Source organism: Podarcis filfolensis (genome assembly GCF_964270895.1).
Source record: "Podarcis filfolensis genome assembly, chromosome: Z".
Taxonomy (NCBI): Eukaryota; Metazoa; Chordata; class Lepidosauria; order Squamata; family Lacertidae; genus Podarcis; species Podarcis filfolensis.
Genome location: NC_139617.1, coordinates 20,874,034 through 20,892,518, shown reverse-complemented (window position 1 = coordinate 20,892,518; position 18,485 = coordinate 20,874,034). Strand labels below are relative to the sequence as shown.

At 43.5% G+C, this 18,485-nt stretch overlaps 1 protein-coding gene and 1 long non-coding RNA gene across 3 annotated transcripts in view; one reads left to right on the top strand and one right to left on the bottom strand.

Moving 5' to 3' along the window:
- LOC310754211 (connector enhancer of kinase suppressor of ras 2-like) overlaps positions 1-18,485 on the top strand; it is a 324,198-nt gene that overhangs the window by 93,553 nt on the left and 212,160 nt on the right. The gene's annotated exons all lie outside the window — the stretch shown is intronic.
- On the bottom strand, positions 11,506-16,819 carry LOC310754353. The gene is made up of 3 exons (XR_014543740.1): positions 16,612-16,819; positions 14,514-14,720; positions 11,506-12,118 (listed from the first exon to the last, which is right to left on the bottom strand). It is a non-coding gene; the product is annotated as an uncharacterized lncRNA (long non-coding RNA).

Here is an 18,485-nt window from a genome sequence, read left to right as displayed (position 1 = left end):
TTTGAATCCATTCTCAGGCTTTCTGAATAAACCTGAGCCATTCACTGCCCCTTGGGCTAACATCCGAACAGGGCTATTGTGAAGATACCGTGGGACAAGGGGGAAGATCCTTGAGCTCCTTGGAGCAACATTGGAATATTGATAAAATTAATAATGATATGCTTTGTGTGAGGTCTTCTATGCCAAACAACTGAGCAAAGAAAGGAAAAAAAAAATTATGCAGCTGAATTCTTCACGTTCCATTAAGTATTAATAATAAAAGGTTGCGGGATTTTATCCTCCTGAATTGCAAAAAAACAACAACCCATTTAAGTGCTATGTTTTTTCTTCATGTGGGTCAACATATCTACACTTGGTGTTTTGAGTGCTATTGACATTATTTTAAAACACTTTTTGTGTTTAATGTGCTAGGATAACTTGTTTGTTCTGAAGGCATCCTTTTTGTACATCTTGAGCCGAGTGGGCTAAGGACAGAATCTTTGGAGGAGAGATGTCCTTTCACAGGCAGTTTCTCTTTCTTCCCAAGAGTAGTAAAGGTGTCATGATGTTTGCTATAAGGTGCCAGAAAAGATGAGGAGGTTGCGAAAGTGAGAGCTCTTGAGAGGTGCTTCTGATCAAGGTAAATTAGAATGTATTGAAAAGATCACGAATAAGTGTCACTCCCTGCTGCATTGCACATCACTACAGTATAAATAGGCATTTTCTTTTCTCCTTTTTTTTTTAAAAAAACGAATTCTTTATTATTTTTATTAAACACTATAAACAACAAACGTAACCACAGAGAGTTATTTCAGTTACAAGCTTGTACAAAGCAAAGCAAAACAAAGGAATTTATCCACCAATGTAATATTGTGAGCACTCGGTTCCCATGCGTGTGAAGATTAATCTCATCCCAAGAGTCCTGTGCCTCATGCATTACCCCTCTTTCAGTAAAGGCCCCCCCCCCACAAAAGTGCCACAGTTACTGATTTTCCTATCAAGATGCTGGTGGGCACAATAAAGAAATATTTACAAAACTGTCCATTTCTTTCTCCTTAAAATATGCAACATCTAAACAGGAATGTGGAGCCTCAGCCAAGTGTGGCCCTCCATTTCTCTTTGCCTGGCCCCCAGGACTCTCCAGAGGCCACACCCCTCGCTGGTCTTGTGTCACACCTGCCTTTTGTGGTGTTGCCTGCCTGGAATGTGTCCTTGATCTCTGATGGACATTTCCTGCTTGTGTGGATGGAGGGGTAGGTAGAATATAGCCTACTGTACAAAGCAATTTTTTTTCATTCATTGCTGACCCTGCACACCTCTAGCATGTGTCCCTAAGGGGTCTGAACAGACGAACTACAGAACACTTTCCAAAGTATATAAGGTAAAGGTAAAGGGACCCCTGACCGTTAGGTCCAGTCGTGACCGACTCTGGGGTTGCGGCGCTCATCTTGCTTTATTGGCCGAGGGAGCCGGTGTACAGCTTCCGGGTCATGTGGCCAGCATGACTAAGCCACATCTGGCGAACCAGAGCAGTGCACAGAAACACCGTTTACCTTCCCGCCGGAGCGGTACCTATTTATCTACTTGCACTTTGACGTACTTTCGAAATGCTAGGTTGGCAGGAGCAGGGACCGAGCAATGGGAGCTCACCCCGTCACAGGGATTCGAACCGCCAACCTTCTGGTCAGCAAGTCCTAGGCTCTGTGGTTTAACCCACAGTGCCACCCGTGTCCCTCTACCAAAGTATATAGATAAGGAGAAATTAGCATCAAAGTGCAAATGAATTTTCATGAATATTTTTTTAAAAGGCAGTTAATAAACTGAGGTGGAAATTTGGGGACATGAACTTAAGATGGCGAAAATGAGCAGCTGAGAGAAACCAGAACTGACACATTCAGCCATCCCTATAATGGAGCCAAGTTCTTCCTAGTGAGGAGCAAGAGAGAAGCTCCCCGCAGCTGCTATTTCTCCAAATGGGGTCAGGCTCATCTTCCTCTCAGTTTGAGCGGCTCTAAAATCCTCTGTCCATGTGAGATGATTACACGTGTATCATTTTACATAAATAATAATAATAAAAATAAGCTTGTAAGGGTTTGGGTAATGATCGCGAGTAGGGCTCTGCCTTCTTGTTGTTAGCTGAGTTTAGTACGTAAGGGTAGTTTCATGATCAGTCTTTTTGTGAGCATCAAAACCGTTTCATCTTAAATAGGCAGTCAAGAAAAAACGGAGTGTGTTTGGTGCAGATGCTGCCTTGGTTGGTATGCGCCGCTTTCCCTGCATTCATGTGCCTACAGCTAAACATGCGTCACTTACAGTAGCAGATGTGCCCTCTCTTGGTTGTGCCCCAGTTTGAATGCTTTGCTGTTAGCATAAGATGGGAGCATTGTCTTTAAAATGAAAAGGAGGAGGAAAAGCTGTTTTTCTTCATATGCAAACATATAGATTTAATTAAAACTCTGATGATAGATCCACTAAGTTTCATTGAACTGAGTGGCTGTTGGGGAAATTAAAAAAGGGGGGGCGGGTTCCTAGACTAGAGGTTATGCTCACAGAAACCCAAAGGAAAAGGATGTAGGCTCCAAGTGAAAAGATGAGCCTTCAGTGAAATAGAAATGAGCATAGGACGGCGTCAAAAATAAGGAGGCTGCAAGCAAGCACATCCAAAGCAATGCGTTTATACATGACCAGATTACACATGTCGACAGTTCACCAGTCAAAGGATATCAGCAATCTTAATACAGTGGTACCTTGGGTTACAGACGCTTCAGGTTACAGACTCCGCTAACCCTGAAATAGTACCTCAGGTTAAGAACCTTACCTCAGGATGAGAACAGAAATTGCATGTCGATGGCCTGGCGGCAGCAGGAAACCCCATTAGCTAAAGTGGTACCTCAGGTTAAGAACAGTTTCAGGTTAAGAACGGACCTCCGGAATGAATTCAGTTCTTAACCCAAGGTACCACTGTAGTTACAACTCAATGTCATCATCCTGAACCAATCAACATCATTTGACTCTTCAGATCAGCCCTTATCATAATATTGCGTGGTTACATATAAACATTTTTCAGTGTCTTTCTTTATTAAGACTTTGACTAATTTTCCTGTTCATTAAAAGTCTTCCATCAGTCTACAAAACAATTCAAGATTAATCGCAGTTGCCATGCCTAGCTGATTCTCTTTTCATGCATTCAATGGCCTCCATAGATTCTAACAGTTTATTCTTTTCAGTGCTTATTCACTATGTACAGGAGCTAAAAGCAGCTGGTTCTGTGCTGTAAAAGGCTTGTACAGGTCCCTTTAGTTTAGCTAGACAATAGACTCAAAAGAAAACAGAATAATCAAAAGACAGTTTTATAAAATTATTATTTTCTCCAAAATGGCAGCCTAAGTTATATCTGTAACTAACATAGTTGCAAAACAAAACACTTTTCTGAGGTGGGTGAGGGAAAAAGAGCTGTACATTACATTGGGAGTCTCACTTCGAAGCAGAGGGCTAGGCTTCTCAATCCAACACTGTGTTTAATATTGCAGCATGTTCAGTAGTATCCCAAGTAAAAGTAGTCCTACCGTGGTTAGTTTGCAAGGTACCTGATGTACAAACTGAGGACTTGGAAACCCTGGGGAAATTACGTTTCCTTGGGTCCCTACCATTGCAATGCTCAAGGTACCAAGTTTGTACTGGGGGAAATGGAGCTTGCTTTGTAGTGGAGTTGAATCAGATAATTATCAATTTCATCACTAGCCTCTATCAGACATAAGGCATGGTTTCTCTCCCCATGCAGATGGCCTTCCTATTTGTTGTCTTACCTGAGGATATTAATGTTAACCTGCTTGATAATGTAGCACTATTAAAACATCATTCCTCCCTCCCGCTCACACCAGCTGAAGAACATTGACGATTTTTAACATGGTGTGTTTAGTTTTTGCTGAATAAAATGTGCTTTAAGCAAGGGATTAATCTCCTATTTTTTCCTAGTTTTGTTGTTATTCGGCCTGTGATTAATTTGTTTAATTCTCAGAACCATCAAGGGACACATGGCGGGTAGAATTGAAAGATTTAAAATAGCTATATTTCCTTCTCTCTCCCCACCCCCCACCAGCAACATTCAGCACATTCTGACACTTACCTAAGTGCCAAATTCAATAGAAAGCAATTAACTATGATCTGAAGCTTGACATAAAGAGGCTGAGTAATTCAGAAGCTTGAACAGGCAAATATTGTTATAAGTGGCTGCTATTGTGTGTCTGTGTTACAACATGCTACCTACCATTTAATGCTTGTTTGTCCATTGTGCATGTGGGTTAAAAAGCATGTTTCATCACAGTGACTGAAGGTGTCACAGGCAGTTTGAGTGGCCTACTTTAGAGAGAACCAGCTATCATCATCATCATCATCATCATCATCATCATCATCATCATCATCTCTTCATCAGAGAATCACAAGAATACACAACACTATTAAAAAAGTCATAGATCCTTTAATCATCAAAGGCCCGAGAGAAAAAGTGTTTTTGCCCGGTGCCCAAAGATATGTAATGAAGGTGCCAGCTGAGCCTCCCTGGGGAGAACATTTCACAAACACGGAGCTACCACAGAAAAGGCCCATTTTCATGTTGTCATCCTCTGGACCTCTTATGGAGGGGGTACATAAAGAAGTGTCTCAAATGATGATCTTGGGGTCCGGGTCAGTTCATGTACCTGATGAACTGGCAAAACTTGGCTTTATTTTTCCTGTGTCAAAGACCCAGTTTGACACCCCCCCTCACACACAGGCTGGGAGCATCAGTGGCGCCCCTCTGGAGGCTTCACCCGGGGCAAAAAAACCCAGCTAGCCTCCTGTAGCTATGGCACTGTCTGGATGTACCATTACAAAGTTAATCTTCTACTCCAGCCTCTATTTTTTATGGGGTCCTCAAAAGTTTGTAGGGTTATCTGTTCAAAGGCCAGTTAAACTCTTTGAATAAGAGGGAGAAAAGGAGCCTTGGAAGTTGCCTATCAAGTGTTTGTCCTTGATGCTAAACTGGGTAGACATATAGCTTACCTGGTCAAACTTTCTCCCATTGTGGCAAGAGGCATTATATGATGAAGCTATTTAAATTCTAGTATCCATTATGAGATTTGCGTGTCTACAGAGATTTGCATGTCTCATGTTATGCAAATTGTGTCCTCTGGACAGCAATAATGCAAGAATATTAGGGAAGCATCACAGAACAACTAATGAAGTTGTGTGCTGTGTCGAGGGTCTGGTATTAATCCAGCACTAATGAACTATTATTCGTCAATGACATGGCACAGAATACACCCACCCACTAAAAATCCCACCACTCTGGGGGCTGATGGGATGAGTCCAGCAACAGTTGTAGAGGAACTGCATTGGCTGCCAATTACAAGAGAGCGAACATTTGAGCTTCCTGAGATACCCTCTTCTCCCATGCATGAAAAAGTAGGTTTAGCGTACTTGGTTAGTTAAATTTGCAGACATTAGCATATGAAGAAAAACATTGGGTTGAATCCCAAGGAGAGGGCCTGATCCAAAGTTTCTGCTCATGTAAGGACTTTTTCTGTGAGTGGAATGGATAATTCACTGGTTTCAGCTCTTGTCTTTTGGATCCATCTGACTCATTCTGAAGCACTCGTGCTTTTGTTTTTAAATGATCCATAGCAGCAGGCACCATCATGGAGAGGCATTTTCTGGTGGGTAAAATAGAAGGGGAAATCATCTCATCCAAGATTGTGTCTGCCACCTACGGTTTCTATTTAAAAAACCACACAACCCAAATACTTAAATTAAAAACAATAATTAACCCTGGTTGTTTGGTCATTCCAAAGAGTTTTTTTTTTATTATTATTCAAGTAATCTAGGCAATCAATCCATTGAATTTAGGATGGGGTACCTGCAGCTCTGCAGAAGATCTAGAACTCCCATTGTTCCTGGCCATTGACCATGCTCTCTGGGACTGATGGGAGTTAAGAATGTCAGACTAGGACCTCACTGGGTGATCTTGTGCCAGTCTCTCAAGCTAACCTACCTCACAAGGTTATTATGAGGATAAAATTAGGGAGGTGGAGAGATGTATGTACTCCACCTTGAGACCCTTGGAGGAAAGATGGGATAAAAATGTAGAAACAAACAAACAAATTACATCTGGAGAACTAGAGGTTCACCATCCCTGAATTAAATGTTGCAGCACTTACTTAGATCACTGGGCCAAAGTGATTATACCCTCCTTGCATCATTTCCAGCATGGCATGATTAGGAGGAATGTTATACCGTAATTCTTCCTTCTTTTAACACCTACTTATCGGAGCAGCTGAGTATATAATTGTGCTATGGTCTGTGGAATTAAGTACTGCTAAGAGTGACATGTGTCGTTTTTTTCTTTTTTCTTTTTCTTTTTTGGTCTTTTGCTTCTGCTTTGAATTTGTCATGGGCTTGTGGCATAATTAATTACGCCAAGCAGCCCTGCTTATTTAGTCCTTTCCCAAACTCTGGAGTGTCCAGCGATATAAGAGAGCCATGTAAGCACATAATCCATTTCATGCTCATTTCGCTTCATCGGAAGATATGTTTATTCAAAGATTAGGAGCTGCTATAAGAGAGAAGTCCTTTTCATTGCTGGGGGTGGGGTGGAGGGAGTGTCCCTGCATACAACCCCAGGTGCTAGTCTTTTAAATGCCCAGAATGAGCTTATCTGTTATTGGGTGGTTTCCCTCACCAGGGGTTGGTTTAGATATAATGCTAAACCATAGTTTGGTGTTACAAATAATAAGGCCAGATTAAAAGAGAAATACCAGAAAAAAGGGAAATGCATCACACACACATGCACCACCAGTTTGCATATACAAATTAAAACTATCTGGATAGCTCAGTTGGTTAGAGCATGGTGCTGATAATGTCAAGGTTGCTTGTTCGATCCCCATAAGGGACAGCTGCATATTCCTGCATTGCAGGGGGTTGGACTAGATGATCCTCCAGGTCCCTTCCAACTGCCATACGTACGGAAAATCCTGGGCAAGCGGAAAAGGCGGCTGGGAATTTCAATTCCCATGGTAAATGTCTGGGGAAACCCGAACGTATGGCAACCCATGTTAAAAGGTGTTTTTTGCCGCTTTTTTAAAAGGGAAGCAGTTGGTGGCTTCCCGCGCCCCTCAGTTCCCAGCAAAGCAGGTCCCCTGGTCATCCTGCTTTTTTTGTGTCACATTCGTCCCGTGGTTCGTCTTCTGCATTGGACGATTCCCCACCCCCACTCTGAGGCACTCCACCTGCATCTGTGTCCCAGGACACTCTGCTCTGATATAGAATTTCCTCATCTGGCTTGCCCAATAGCACAAAGTGTGGATAGCCATCCTCAAGTTGCTGTACCTTTTCTTCCAGCAAGGCAACCAGCTTGCAATTGCTGCAGGTGTAGCTTTGCATATTCTCAGTCAGGAAGACAGAAATGGCACAGATGTTGCAGTTCAATGCAGCAGCTCCCTTTCCGTTCATGTCTCTTGGTCTTGTGTACTCTGTGAGACATCACTCCAGGCACTCCCTTCAAGCTCCTCTCCCTCGCAACACCTCTGTTTACAATTCATGGCTGTGAGAGCTTAGCTGTTCCTGTTTTATCTGTAAGCCCCCTTGGGTCCCATATCTGTTACTCGCTTCTTCAGAAAACAATAGACCCTCCTACTCCTTCCTTTCTGTACATGGGAGATGAAGAATGTTTTTGAGCTCAGAGGGCCAGGTCCTTTTCAAGATCCACATTGCAGGCTAGATTTGACTCAGTTGCTATTGTGTTCATGTCATCCTTGTGGGTTTCTCATAGGCATTTGGTTGGCCATTGGGAAAACAGAACTCTAGACAGAGTGGGCCCTTGGTCTCATGTTCTCATGTTCTGTTCTCATGTTCTTAACTAACTTAGTCTTGATTCCAACCTACTTCATTATCTATCCTCACTCACCCCAATAAAATCCTCATGAAAACTAAGGTTTGATTTTGCAACCTTTACGTGGATTTTTTCAAAAGGTATCTTCCCCCTCCCCAGTTTTAACGTGTAGAAAATATTGGAACATATTTGGAACATTGCGGAAAGGGCTCTCTTGTGTTGGTCTGATTTTAATAATTAAATATGGATTATTCTACAACTTTTTATTTTCATATGGGAAAGAATGCAAGACCTTAAAAAATCTGGGGAATGTGAGAGAAAGGGAGAGGGAGAGGGAGGGGGAGAGAATCTCTCTTGTATGCAAACATATCTGAAGAGGGCAGCAGATTTTTGAAACTAGGACTTTATGACCACTTATAAAACATATTTTGCACACCTCATTCTATTTGAAAGTGAGCGTGCTGGTAATGGTTGTTTGAGAGCACTTTGCATCAACATCTTCCATTTTCATACACTCAGCCTTTTAAGCCATTCTCCTTAGGGGCTGGAATGTTATGTGCTTGGTCTTTTAGTTCATTTTGCACAAAATCCTGTTAGTTGTTAATGAATTTTAGAGACTGTGGAGAAAACATATCCTTCTTAGAAAAGAAAGTGTTTTCTCCTAACGCAAATATGGCAGAAGTTCAAATGCTGAAATTAAACTCTGCCTGAAATCTTTCTGGGCATTTTATTTTCCCTTTTCATTGAAAAAAGAGCCCTTTGCGCTGTAAAACATTCAGAACCGAGTTAACATAGGAAGCAGCATTATATCTAGTTAGATTATTGGCCTGCCTAACTCTGCATTGTTGTTTGCATGCAAAGCAAGAGCTCCACCATTGAAAACAAAGATAACTCTGCTGGATCAGGCCAGTGGCCCATCCATAGCTGTCAACTTACAGATTTGAAAATAAGGGACCAGCAGCCTCAAAAATAAGGGATCAGCAGCCAAAATAAGGGATTTTCCAAGCACAGGTATGTTCAGCTTCTGAGCCCCTCCAAGCCAAAGGCAGAAAGCCCAGCCAGCAGCCAAACGAAGCCTCAAGCGGTGGTTCCCACAGTGCAGCAACCCAGCAAAGGGGATGCAATAAGGAAAACCACCGTCACCTCTCCGCTGGGAAGCGCTGAGCAAAGGCGAGTCCCCAGACAACGCTGCCGATTTGATCGGCACAAGGCATGCAAGCTCCACCCCCCCAGTCGTTCTTAGACTCCTTATTGGGTGAGCCAAGCAACACAGTTGGAGCCTCCCTCCTCCCTGGCCGGCAGGGAGGGAGGGAGAGGAGCTGCTTCCTTTGAAACCCGGGAAATTTAAGGGACATCATCAATAAGGGACAGCAGCGGGACACGGCGCTGGGCTAAGGGACTTTCCCGCCAAATAAGGGACAATTGACAGCTATGGGCCCATCTCAACCTGCATTCTCTTCTCTCGGTGGCCAACCAGATGCCTGCGGGACGTCTGAAAGCAGGACCATGCAATAGCACACTTGTAATTCCATTCCTTTCCCATATGGTGAGGGGGACTCATTTGCCACACCCTCCTCCCCCACAAAGGAGGCAGCCACATGGGGGCAATTTTCCCTTCCCTTTTCTGTCTACCCATTAAGACACTCACCCTCCTATTTTCCAGTGTGGGCTCTGCTAGGTGCCTTCATTAAGTAGGAATTTTTGGGGTGACACTAATTGACATGTATCACTTCTTTCTCACCTTCTTCCCACTGTTGGGTGTTGTCTGCTTGACTTGCATTTTGTTTGAATTTGGTTAATTGGCATTTGGCTCAGGTGGTTGAGTGGATTTTGGAAAATATCTGACTAATATCAGAGCCAGAGTAGTTTTGGGCCAGTTGGGTGCATTGGGGTGAATGTTGGCCAATAGGGCCTTGGTGCGCATGTCGGGTTCATATACTGAAGGAGCAGGCAGTGAGGGTCAGAGGAGTTTCCTCAGGCCTTCCTGCATGATCACAGCATGCGGCTCACAGCTGGCTCAGGATTGATGGGAAATCTTCCCGTCAATGCATCTCAGCTCCCAGACCTCATTGGTTTTGGTTAATTTGGTTGAATTGACCGGCAGATTCTATGTTGTTGTTGTTTAGTCATTTAGTCGTGTCCGACTCTTCATGACCCCATGGACCAGAGCATGCCAGGCACTCCTGTCTTCCACTGCTTCCCGCAGTTTGGTCAAACTCATGCTGGTAGCTTCGAGAACACTGTCCAACCATCTCGTCCTCTGTCGTCCCCTTCTCCTTGTGCCCTCAGTCTTTCCCAACATCAGGGTCTTTTCCAGGGAGTCTTCTCTTCTCATGAGGTGGCCAAAGTATTGGAGCCTCAGCTTCAGGATCTGTCCTTCCAGTGAGCACTCAGGGCTGATTTCCTTCAGAATGCATAGGTTTGATCTTCTTGCAGTCCATGGGACTCTCAAGAGTCTCCTCCAGCACCATAATTCAAAAGCATCAATTCTTCGGCGATCAGCCTTCTTGATGGTCCAGCTCTCACTTCCATACATCACTATTGGGAAAACCATAGCTTTAACTATACGGACCTTTGTTGGCAAGGTGATGTCTCTGCTTTTTAAGATGCTGTCTAGGTTTGTCATTGCTTTTCTCCCAATTCTATAGTTGTTATGTTTTAATAAATATACCCATCTTTCTTGTCTTGTGTGTGTGTTGCTGGCAGTCTGTGCTTTCCAACAACTGTTAATGCAGAAGCATTATTTCCTTCAACCGTGGAGGCACAGCACAGCCATCATAACAGGTAGCCATGGATCTCTTTCTCCCCTGTGAATTTTTCCAGTCCTCTTTGAAAGCAATCCAAGGGGATGGCCATCACTGCCTCTTGTGGGAGCAAATTCTGCAGTGTGTTGTGTGAAGAAGTACTTTCTTTTGTGTTCTCTGAATCTTCCGACATTTTACTTCATTGGGTGTCAACAAGCTCTGTCATGCCCCCTCTTACTCAAAGCTGTAACCTTTTCTTGAAGAAGTGTTTCTCCATCCTCTTGATCATTTTGGTTTCTCTTTTCTGAACTTCTTCCAACTCGACAATATCCTTTTTGAGGTAAGGTTGCCAGAACTGTATACAGTACAGTGGTACCTTGGGTTGAGTACTTAATTCATTCCAGAGGTCAGTTCATAACCTGAAACTGTTTTTAACCTGAAGCACCAGTTTAGCTAATGGGGCCTCCTGCTGCCGCTGCGCCGCCAGAGCACAATTTCTGTTCTCATCCTGAAGCAAAGTTCTTAACCTGAAGCACTATTTCTGAGTTAGCAGAGTCTGTAACCTGAAGCGTATGTAACCCGAGGCACCACTGTACTCCAAGTGTGGTCACACCATAGATCTTTATAATGGCATTATGGTACTGTCAGCCCCCCCCCATTCCTTTCCTAATGATTCCCAATATGGAATTTGCCTTTTTCAAAGCTGCATCACAAAGGGTTGGCATCTTCCTATAGCTGTCCACTATGACCCCAAGGTCTCATACCTGGTCAGTCACTGGCAGCTCAGGTCCCATGATGATGCTGAGCAGTTTAATATCATCAGCAAATATGGCCACATCACTGTGCACCCCAACTAGTTATTATATAAACAACTTTAAAGGGTTTGGTTGAATCTGTCCTTTTTCTTAATATTTATGGATGAACATTTTAGGTTCCTGTTTTATTGCTGTTATTATATTTGGTTTTAATATTTCTTTTCTTACTTTGTTAAGTTGCTTTGAGACAGTATCATGTAAAAAGCAACAAGTAAGTGTAATAAACAAGATGAATAAGAACTGAAATACTTAAAATTAAATTTATTTAGGTCATGGCAAGTGTAAGAACATCACTATCTTGAACTGAGGTTTAAGTCACCATTTAGGAAAGGTTATGTCTTCCACTTGCGTTGATGTTGTGTGAATTTTGCATGTTTTCAGAGGATGTAAGATCAAATTTACAGATTTGTAAACTGTGAATGCAATAACTGGCTGGACAAAAGGGAGGCATTGTTTCATGAATGGTTGATGGTGAGCTTAATTTAGAGTCTGCTTCTCATTCGTAAACCAAACATTTTTGAAGGCACATTGCAACCTTAACTTGAATGTCAGCAGTTGCATCAGATGATAGGCCTGGCAAAACACTGGTGTGATAATGACAAACTCTGGATGTGTGGGGAGGTGCTTTTTTGGACCTCCCATGTCCTTTCAGAAGATAAATGTTGTGCATCCATATCCTTGATACTGCAGGAGGCTTTTCATGTTGTGAAGGAAATCTAAACAAAAAGGAGTGGGGAGAATAAGGCAAATGGCATTTTGGTTTCAGACAGATATAAAGCATCATGTTGCCATGATCACACACATTCCTGAATTCATTTCATCTGTGTGAAGGTCTGTTTTGAAGCAGGTGGTGAAGCTCAGAGAAGTTCTATATTATTTCTTTCTGTTATGGATAGGTTGGTGAAAATCCTAACACAGACTTGTGTGTACACATGCATTGCCTCCATGTGAAAAGTTTTGAATATACTCATCTTGAATTTTCTGCACTCTAATGCACATCTGCTCTGGTGTATATTATTGTAAGATTCAAAATAAGTCCACAAAGACACTCCTTCTCTAATACAGTGGTACCTCTGGTTACGTACTTAATTTGCTCCAGAGGTCCGTTCTTAACCTGAAACTGTTCTTAACCTGAAGCACCACTTTAGCTTATGGGGCCTCCCGCTGCTGCCATGCCGCCGCAGCCACACGATTTCTGTTCTCATCCTGAAGCAAAGTTCTTAACCCGAGGTACTATTTCTGGGTTAGTGGAGTCTGTAACCTGAAGCATATGTAACCTGAAGTGTATGTAACCTGAGGTACCACTGTACAGAGATTAACTGAGTTGTTTTTAATGCTTATTTGCTTTATGGCAGCCTCATAACCTGATTTGCTCAGGAATATCAGAAACCAAAATATCAGTGCAGTTTTGAAAGATTCAATCAGTCCTCTTGATTCAAAATGGCATCCAGTTGTATCCAAATATAGACTAAAACCTGTTCATTGATCTCAGGAGCCATCATGCAAACTGTGGTTACAATATTATTATTTACAGTATTTCTCCATGGACCTCAAGCTGGCATACATGGTTTTCCCCCTACCATCTTCAGATATCATAAGAGGTATCCAAATGCTTAGCAAAGGAACGGACAACTTTCCAAAATATATAGAGAGATTAGTGGCCCCTGGGACCTTTTTAATGTGGGTGGGATATAAAACTTTTGTGGTAGGTTATAGGATCACACGTTGGCACTTTGAAACACCATGTGAAGGAAAGGAACTTGTCTGCATTATTTATTAAAAAATAAATCTTTCATCAGATCCAATATTATATAGCTTAGTTGGTACAGCAGGAGACTGAATCTCAGGGTCATGGGTTAGACCCCACATTGGGCGAATGATTCCTGCATTGCAGGAGGTTGGACTAGATGACTCTCGTGGTCCCTTCCAACTCAACCATTCTATGATTACGATTCTATATTGGTTTGTTTGGGGATTATGGGCTTAACTTTTAAAACCTGACTGGTCCATGGCTGAAACTGGAAGGAGATAGATTGATTGACGATCCTAAAACATTTTGTTGGTTGCCAGTAATATAGCCAAAGGGGGATATATTAGATAACTGGAAAAGAAGATGAGCAGATTAAGACATGATCCTGGGAGACAAAGGAATTTACATCAGGCTAGAGGGCATAAGATTTGCCAGGTTGGACATGAGTCATCAGCATTAGCGCCTATATCTAGATAGGGATGGCTGTGAAGATTTAATTGTAAGGGTGAGCAAGCAGAGCAGAACACCCTGACCTTGCCAGATCTTATTTTCCTAATGATGCAGGACCCCGGGGAATCCAGGGAGCCATGATGATCCATATAGATTTTAAACACTCTTAGAACTTCATAATCTCTGGCAAGTGCTATGACCTGCCCTTTTTCTTTTCTTTTCTTGTTCCTTAATTTGTTAAAGCCTCAGAGCTAATGACCATCCCATTGTGTTTATAGTAGGGATTGGGGAACTTGTTGCCCTGTAGCTCTCCCATCAGCCCTAACCAGCAGGGACAATGGTCAGAGTACAACCACATCTGGAGAGCGACAGGTTTCCCCATCCCTGGGTAGTGGGAATCTGCTTTCTCCAGTGGTTTCTTAAAGTGTTAGATGTGGATGAGTGATCCACTAAACTGTCCTCACTGGGGATGCCATAGTCCATAATTTGTGCCTAGTTGATTGGAAGTTTATTAAGCTAACGTGGTTGGCTATCTTGAGCCATATGTTGGAATTTTTGAGCCAATTGATGGCATCTCCCTCCCAGTGAGCACAAGCTACAGGTATGCATAGGAGTTTGAAACTGCAGTTAACTTTCATCCTCCTCTTTCCCCTACCTACATCCATACAGTGGGTTCAGGAGAAGAAAGCAATGCATTTCACAGATAAAAATAGGGCCACTGTGTGCAAGTATCATCCCTGTCCTCATACCAGATAAGGATCACTTGGGGGCACAGATGTAGACAATGGGAATCGGTTATGGCATTAAAAAACCCAACTTTTATCTGCAGAAGAAAACAACAGGTCACACTAAGACTTCCTCTGCTCTGGTACCCCCATTGATCCACCTAGCTCAGTATTGTCTACACTTACTGATGGTTCTCCAGAGTTTCATACAGAGACCTCTCCCAGCCTACTCTGGAGATGCGAGGGATTGAAGCAGGATCTTCTGCATGCAAAGTGGCTGCTCTACCACTGAGCTATGGCAGTTCCCAGGATGCAGAGAAGACAGGGCTGGCTGAAAAAGATGAATGCTGCCTGTCCCTATCTTCTTCCTCAAGATGAGCTGGACTACTACTGCTGGAGAGTAATTGGAGAAAAAAATTAGGATGGTCTCCTGAGGAATAAGGAAAGTTGGTGATTTGAATCCCTGCGACGGGGTGAGCTCCCGCTGCTCGGTCCCTGCTCCTGCCAACCTAGCAGTTCAAAAGCACAAAGTGCAAGTAGATAAATAGGTACCGCTCCGGCGGGAAGGTAAACGGCATTTCCGTGTGCTGCTCTGGTTTGCCAGAAGTGGCTTAGTCATGCTGGCAACATGACCTGTACGCCGGCTCCCTCGGCCAATAAAGCGAGATGTGCGCCACAACCCCAGAGTCGGCCACGACTGGACCTAATGGTCAGGGGTCCCTTTACCTTTTTAGACAGACTTTGATGGAAATGCTCATGGTGGCAGTATTCCTATGAGTGTATTTGGGTTTATGCTGGAATTGGAATGGAACTCAGAGATTTACAGCAAAATCGTTTAAAAAAACAGCTAACCATGACATGAGTATAGATATCTGCTAGAGAAGAAGGGCATTGTGCTGAAAGCACCACAGAAAAGGATTCATTTTTATCTTCTTCCATTCCATCTCCTCAACTGGCAGTGGCCAAATTACTGGAAGACATGAAATTCATTGGTAATATGGGTCACGATGTTCACCATCACGCATACGCTTGTGTAGAAGCTGTTCAGCCGTGTTTTCTTTTGTATGCACTGTGTACTGTCACATTACAAGACAGCTGGGTTCTTCATCAGTGACTTTCTGTGTTCTTTGCATTGTCACCTGCCATACTGTTTGAACCATTAAGTAAATGTCTTCCAAAAAGGCTCATGCCCTGGGGATCTATGAAAGAGCAGCCTGAGTCATAAAAAATGCCAGTTTTGCTTTTTCATAATAGATGTACCTGGCATAAAGGCATATTTAGATCAACCAGCCACACATAATTTCCTTATCGGAGCACGACACACTTGTTTGGTTTATCCCAGAGCAAGACAAGAGCACAGAAGGGGACTTTGGGGGAAATCCTTCTGAATGCCCCCTCCCCCATTTTAACTGCTGCGTTGTGTTGTTGCTTAAATATATTACCTTCTTTTCTCTTCCCTCATGTTGCCTTCACATTCAACTGTGTGCCTCTGAGTTTACAGGAACAGTACAGTGGTACCTCGGGTTACATACACTTCAGGTTACAGACTCCGCTAACCCAGAAATATTACCTCAGGTTAAGAACTTTGCTTCAGGATGAGAACAGAAATCGTGCTCTGGAAGCGCGGCAGCAGCAGGAGGCTCCATTAGCTAAAGTGGTGCTTCAGGTTAAGAACAGTTTCAGGTTAAGAACGGACCTCCGGAACGAATTAAGTAATTAATCTGAGGTACCACTGTAGTTTGGAGTAGGGTTGTGCACCAGACTTGGCCAAGGGCCAAATCAAATTGTCTGGATATAGGGATGGAGTGGGGAATATGGGTGTCACTCAGATTGTGAGGGTTGCTATGGGTTGGGTAGAGCATTAAGCTGATGTTGGGAGGGGAAAGAACAAAAGGCCAAGGAACCCAGTTGATTGTTGGCCATGAACACTGTGCTGAGACGGATATCTTTCATGGCCAAGCTATCTTCCAAGCTGCGACCCAGCAATAGTTTTGAAAAGTCCAACATTGCTGGTGCAGAGCATCCAAATTATTGTACCCTCCAATACTCCAATGACAACAATGGGAACACACTTTTAGAATCCAACCAAGGGCCACTGACATGATTCTCTTCTGCACCATTACATGTTGCAGAAGCCTTATTCTGTCTGTTGCCTGACATCTTATTTTATCCTTCTATTGCCCTCTACACTATTTTTAAAGCCAAAGGGATGTGTGTGTTCTTTGGACTAAAGATATGCTAAGAAAACACAATTGCTCTACAGTAAAAACAGTTCAAAATATACCTCATCAGCAGTGGTATGTAAAATGGCAGGCTATGTACTGCCTTTCAGTGTTGATGCATCTACCATTTGTAGAAATGTGCTCTGGTTACTAGATACACCCCTTCGCACACTCACATAGCCAATGTGTGATTTAAATGCCAGAGACTGGAGTGCTGCTTAACCATGAAGAGTATGGAGTAAATTATACTCAAGAGGAGACCTACTGATATTAATGGACCTGAGTTAACAATGTCCATTAATATCAGTGGTTTGAGTAGGACTAGCATTGGATGCAACCCATTGTGTCCACTTCTGGGCACCTCATTTTAAGAAGTACTTTGGGGCATGTCCAGAGCAAGAAGGACAGTGCTGAGGGTTCTGGAAGCCAAGTTCCTATAATGAACAGTTGAAAGATCTGGGCAACAGAGAATTAAGGGGAGACTATCAGAAGCTCACGAGGGTGACTATGAGGGATGCGGTGGCGCTGTGGGTTAAACCACAGAGCCTAGGACTTGCCAATCAGAAGGTCGGCAGTTCGAATCCCCGAGACGGGGTGAGCTCCCGTTGCTCGGTCCCTTCTCCTGCCAACCTAGCAGTTCGAAAGCACGTCAAAGTGCAAGTAGATAAATAGGTACCGCTCCGGCAGGAAGGTAAACGGCGTTTCCGTGCACTGCTCTGGTTCGCCAGAAGTGGCTTAGTCCTGCTGGCCACATGACCCGGAAGCTGTACGCCAACTCCCTCGGCCAATAAAGCGAGATGAGCGCTGCAACCCCAGAGTCGGCCACGACTGGACCTAATTGTCAGGGGTCCCTTTACCTATCAGAAGGTCGGCGGTTTGAATCCCTGCGACGGGGTGAGCTCCCGTTGCTGTGTCCCAGCTCCTGCCAACCTAGCAGTTTGACAGCACGTCAAAGTGCAAGTAGATAAATAGGTACCGCTCCGGCAGGAAGGTAAACGGCGTTTCCGTGCACTGCTCTGGTTCGCCAGAAGTGGCTTAGTCATGCTGGCCACATGACCCGGAAGCTGTTCGCCAACTCCCTCGGCCAATAAAGCGAGATGAGCGCTGCAACCCCAGTCGGCCACGACTGGACCTAATTGTCAGGGGTCCCTTTACCTATCAGAAGGTCGCGGTTTGAATCCCTGCAACGGGGTGAGCTCCCGTTGCTGTGTCCCAGCTCCTGCCAACCTAGCAGTTTGACAGCATGCCAAAAAGTGCAAGTAGATAAATAGGTACTACTCCAGCAGGAAGGTAAACTGTGTTTCCGTGTGCTTCTCTGGTTTTGCCAGAAGCGGCTTAGTCATGCTGGCCACATGACCCGGAAAAACTGTCTGCGGACAAACGCCAGCTCCCTCAGCCTGTAAAGCAAGATGAGCACCGCAACCCAGAGTCGTCTGTGACTGGACTTAACTGTCAGGGGTCCTTTACCTTATCACAATAGTATTCGAATAGCTACAAAAATGGATATGTTGCTTCAGAAGGCAGGGCTAGAACTTGTGGGTGGAAATTGTAGGAAAGCAGATTTTGCTAAATATTCTTCTAATAAGCATATTTTTGTATGCCACTTTGAGAAATGTGCACATTTTTACAAAGCCATTTCTCCTAACACAATACATTTTTGTATTTTATTTTCTACTAATATATTCCTTTTCATTTTTGTAAACTTGTTTTTGGGAAACATCACAAAATTTGGATAACTGCGAATTCCAAAGGATAACTGTATTTCAGGTTACATATTGTTTTGGAAAGTGTGGATGCGGTTGGTTCACTTTTAAAATACATTTCCCCTCATCCATAACTCTAAGCAGGACTTAGTTGGATACAGCTCTAGCTTCATAGCAGCTCAGTGTTGTAGCCAATGCTAGGCCTATTCAAAGTGCATGAAAAACAAAAGTAG